The sequence below is a fragment of the Pseudophryne corroboree genome, chromosome 1, assembly GCF_028390025.1.
Source record: "Pseudophryne corroboree isolate aPseCor3 chromosome 1, aPseCor3.hap2, whole genome shotgun sequence".
Classification (NCBI taxonomy): domain Eukaryota; kingdom Metazoa; phylum Chordata; class Amphibia; order Anura; family Myobatrachidae; genus Pseudophryne; species Pseudophryne corroboree.
This window is the reverse complement of record NC_086444.1, coordinates 24,997,760-25,002,194: the sequence shown is the minus strand read 5'-3', so window position 1 is coordinate 25,002,194 and position 4,435 is coordinate 24,997,760. Positions and strand designations below refer to the sequence as shown.

Sequence of the window (4,435 nt, the reverse complement as noted above, 5' to 3'; positions counted from 1 at the left end):
TATTTATTGTGATTTTTTTGCCAGCCAAGGTGTTAATATTGCTGCTCAGGGCGCCCCCCCCCCCCCCTCCCAGCGCCCTGCACCCATCAGTGACCGGAGTGTGTGGTGTGCATGAGGAGCAATGGCGCACAGCTGCAGTGCTGTGCGCTACCTTGTTGAAGACCGAAGTCTTCTGCCGCCGATTTTCAGGACCATCTTATTGATTCTGGCTCTGTAAGGGGGACGGCGGCGCGGCTCCGGGAACGGACGATCGAGGTCGGGCCCTGTGTTCGATCCCTCTGGAGCTAATGGTGTCCAGTAGCCTAAGAAGCCCAAGCTAGCTGCAAGCAGGTAGGTTCGCTTCTTCTCCCCTTAGTCCCTCGTAGCAGTGAGTCTGTTGCCAGCAGATCTCACTGAAAATAAAAAAAAAACTAAAATATACTTTCTTTTCTAGGAGCTCAGGAGAGCCCCTAGTGTGCATCCAGCTCAGCCAGGCACAAGATTCTAACTGAGGTCTGGAGGAGGGTCATAGAGGGAGGAGCCAGTGCACACCAGGTAGTCCTAAAGCTTTCTTTAGTTGTGCCCAGTCTCCTGCGGAGCTGCTATTCCCCATGGTCCTTACGGAGTCCCAGCATCCACTTAGGACGTCAGAGAAATATGGCTTTGGTGCGGGAGCTGATGAGGCATCATCGGCAGTTGTTTGGCCATAATCCTGCAAAGGTGTCGTCACGCAGGAAGAGTGTTCTGTGGGGGAAGGTAGTTGCGGCTGTGAATAGTGAGGGTGTGGTGAGGCGGACTGAGGACACGTGTCGTAAGCGTTTCTACGACATAAAGCGCCGCGTCAAGGCGAAGATGGCCAAGGAGGCTAAATCAGCCCGCCAAACCGGGGGTGGACCCCCCTTCCGTGCATCTTACCGCGATTGGGAGGAGCCTGTGCGTGCACTCATTCCGCCAGAAGTGGTTGGTGCCACTTATGTCCGGGATTCGGATCGGCCAAGGCAGGATGGTGAGTTTTTTATAATTTTAAAATTAAAATCAACATCTGTGCTTTGTCCTTAGTTGTCTGAAATGTCTTGTAGCTAATTGTGGTTGTCAGTTTCTTCATTCTTCTAATGTGTTGGTGATGTAGTGCAGGCCTGGCCAACCTATGGCTCTCCAGCTGTTGTGAAACTACAAGTCCCATCATGCCTTGCCACAGTTTTGCTATTAGGGAATGCTAAAACTGTTGCAGGGCATGCTGGGATGTGTAGTTTCACTACAGCTGGAGAGCCACAGGTTGGCCAGGCCTGATGCAGTGTTATTCTCAATTATGTATTTTTTTAACCTTTGTATAGTTGTTTTTTTGTGGTTGCCTTGTCCTTTTTCTGGTGTTTTATGCCAAAAGTAAATGTTTGTAGGTGTATTTTAAAGAAGTGTTTTTTTGGGGGTTTTTTTTAATACATTTCATAGCATTTATGTTTATTGTGTGTTGTTCTGGGTTGTCCTTTGTGTGCTTCATGTGTTTTTTCAGGCATATTTGGTTGTGATGTTTCCAAGTTTTCGCAGATATTTGTGGCTAGTGTTTTATTGTTAGCATCAAAAATTGTGACCTTAGCGTGCAATATTGTGGTTGTGTCAAGCTACGACGTTTTGGTTTTAAGTAGTAAAATTTTTTAAATTACTTGCGTTTGGGTATGGATTATTTTGCAATTTTTTTTCTAATTTAAATGATACACACCCAATGAAGTCAGGCAGAAAAGCATAAGCATAGTTTAGTTTACTTCTCATCAAGTACCACATATGTTTACATCACAATAAGGAATTTGCATAAACATATCAACAAAATAGTATGTTCATAAGGACATTCTTCATATTTCTACAGTACGCCAGAGAAGCAGCACAGCCAGGCCTCATCCCACACTGCCAAGAGATGCAGATGGTGGCAATGCAGGTAAGATTTTACTGTAAACACATATTCTGCAAACACATAGAAACACAAAATGTTAATGTTTATCTTATCACATAGGCTCTTCTTCGGCAAATCCACCGACACTAAGGCGCCAACACAGGGCTCGGTTACTGTGGCTACGAGGCCACCCAAGAGACGGCGTCTTGAGGCAGAAGCTCCAGCACCAGCATCACCACCCCAATGGCGCATCTCCGCAGTGTCGGCCATGCCACCACTAGCTCTATTGGCCAGCCCACAAAGTGAGGAGCCACAATCCCCTCAGTTGTCTGGTGAGTAAACATAACAATTACGTGGAAATAAGTTAACAAACAGTGGGGTAGATTTATTAACCTGGAGAAGGCATAAGGAAGTGAAAAAACACTGATATGTGCAAGGTGATAAAGGCAGCAGTACAAAATAAACACAAATGTTAATTTACATATTGGAGCTGTTTGCCTTGTGCCTTTATCACCTTGCACATATCACTGTTTTTTTAATTCCTTATGCCTTCTCCTGGTTTATACATCTGCACCGTTAGTGCAGAGCAAAACATTTAACACAAATGACCAGTCATCCTTGTAATAATCAACAACAACAACCACATGGTGTTAAGGTATTTTTAGATGGTTAATTGTCAGATGTGATGTTGGCCATATCAACACATTTGTTTGACATAATTTTTTCCGAAAATAACCAACATAAATGTTAAGTCTCATCCAATTGTTTTGCATGGCCAACATCACCAGTTCTAAACATAGGGCACCTTAATACTTTTTCACCCATTGTTAATGTGTACATTTTAGACCACTATATTTGTTAACGTTTTGGGCAGACCACTGACTGGCTTGAACAATGTATGAGTGTATTGGTCAACACATTTATTGTATTGTGTGTGTTGTTCCAAAGGAAGCTTCATACCCAATATGTAAATGTAGTAATTTGTATTTGTTAGAGTTCTTCGTGTTTAAACATTAATTATGGCTCAGAATCCAACTATTCCCACAAACTTTAAACAAATGAGTAGTGAACGTTAGAAGCCACATATTTTTAAAAAAAAGGTGAACAACATAGTTAAGTTGAGGCCACAATCTATTTAGCAATTACAACATTAATATTAAGAAGTAATGCATGTTGACGTAAAGCTATAGTAAGACCAATGCTACATATTTACTAAATAGTGGCTGTCTTCAACCCCATACAGACCCACCCATCATCACCGAGGATGCCCAGCAGGAACGTGACCAGGAGACCTTCACACTCCACCTGCAGCCCATCGATCCGACCCAGCCAACCACGCCGCAGGACATACCCCAACCACCCCAAACATCACACAGCCCCCAATTGACCACAACACAAGTGGACACACAAATGGGCCCTGAGTTTTGGACCCGTTGGTCCACACAACAGGCGCAATACTGCGCAAGCCTCAACACCCACAGCCAATACCTGTCAAGTCTGCCCCATCATCTGCCTAGACTGAGTCGCAACTCAGGCAGACTTATAGTGCAGGTGGGCAGAATCGCAAACTCCATGGAGCAGATGAGGGCAGACAACAGCCAAATGCAATCAAACCTCCAACGCATCTTGGATGAACAACAGCGGCAGCAACAATCACTCATCCAGATCATCCAACACAACCAAATGATAAATGAGAACCTATCACGAATGATAGCAAACACTGCCGCTAATACGCAGCTCACAGCAAGCTTGAACAATCTTAGTCAAAGCCTAAGTGTGTTGGCATCACACCATGTGACATCGAGCTCGGGGACAACTACACCAAGCCACACCCCAGTTCAATCCCCAGTTCGACGCTCAAGTCGAACCCGCACCAACGAGCCAGCACAATCCTCGGCACCCAGCACACAAAAAAAACACAAATAATAATGCGTGCACAGAATATGGTGACCAATAAAATGTTTTTTTTTTTTGTTTTTTTTTTCATAAATTCGTGTGTTAAAATAAAAAAATTGTTAACACGGAATATGTGTATTGTTTAATTGGCTCCACGAACCACCTCCACATTAGTGTCTTGGGCCAGATGTGTATTGGTATAAATATATTGCCTGCCCCTAGGTGTCCTCAGCTCAACGTGGCAGCAAGATCACATAAAGTTACCCTGACTGCATGCCACTACGACTCCAGGGTAGGGAAGCAGAGAGAGGCATCTATGTAGCCATCCAAGACATCCAAAACCTGAGTGGACATTCCAAAATTAAAGGTGAGTGTCATGACCTGTAAGCAATACAATACTGTGTTCTATTACATTACAGAAGCACCACTTAGACGTAGACGTGTATGTATGTTTTAACTCACCTGAATTACATATTTCTAAAAGGTGGCCTGTGAGATACTAATGACATCGCTAGTCACAGGCTGGAAGCTGCCAGTAGACATAAAGTGCAACACAGGCAGGAGTTTGTGCAGGCCTGAGACAGAGCGAGAGCGTGCTGTCTCAGGGTCTAGGTTCAGTTTGACCAGGTCATACAGAGGGAAAATGTTATTTACATTTAGTCTGAGCATCTGTAT

The 4,435-nt window shown here is 44.3% G+C and overlaps 1 long non-coding RNA gene across 1 annotated transcript; it reads left to right on the top strand.

The window, feature by feature from the left end:
- The first annotated feature begins 1,759 nt into the window (after positions 1–1,759).
- Positions 1,760–3,810, top strand: LOC135056572 (uncharacterized). Its single transcript, XR_010244070.1, has 3 exons — positions 1,760–1,909; positions 1,985–2,196; positions 3,108–3,810. It is a non-coding gene; the product is annotated as an uncharacterized LOC135056572 (long non-coding RNA).
- The last annotated feature ends 625 nt before the right edge of the window (positions 3,811–4,435 follow it).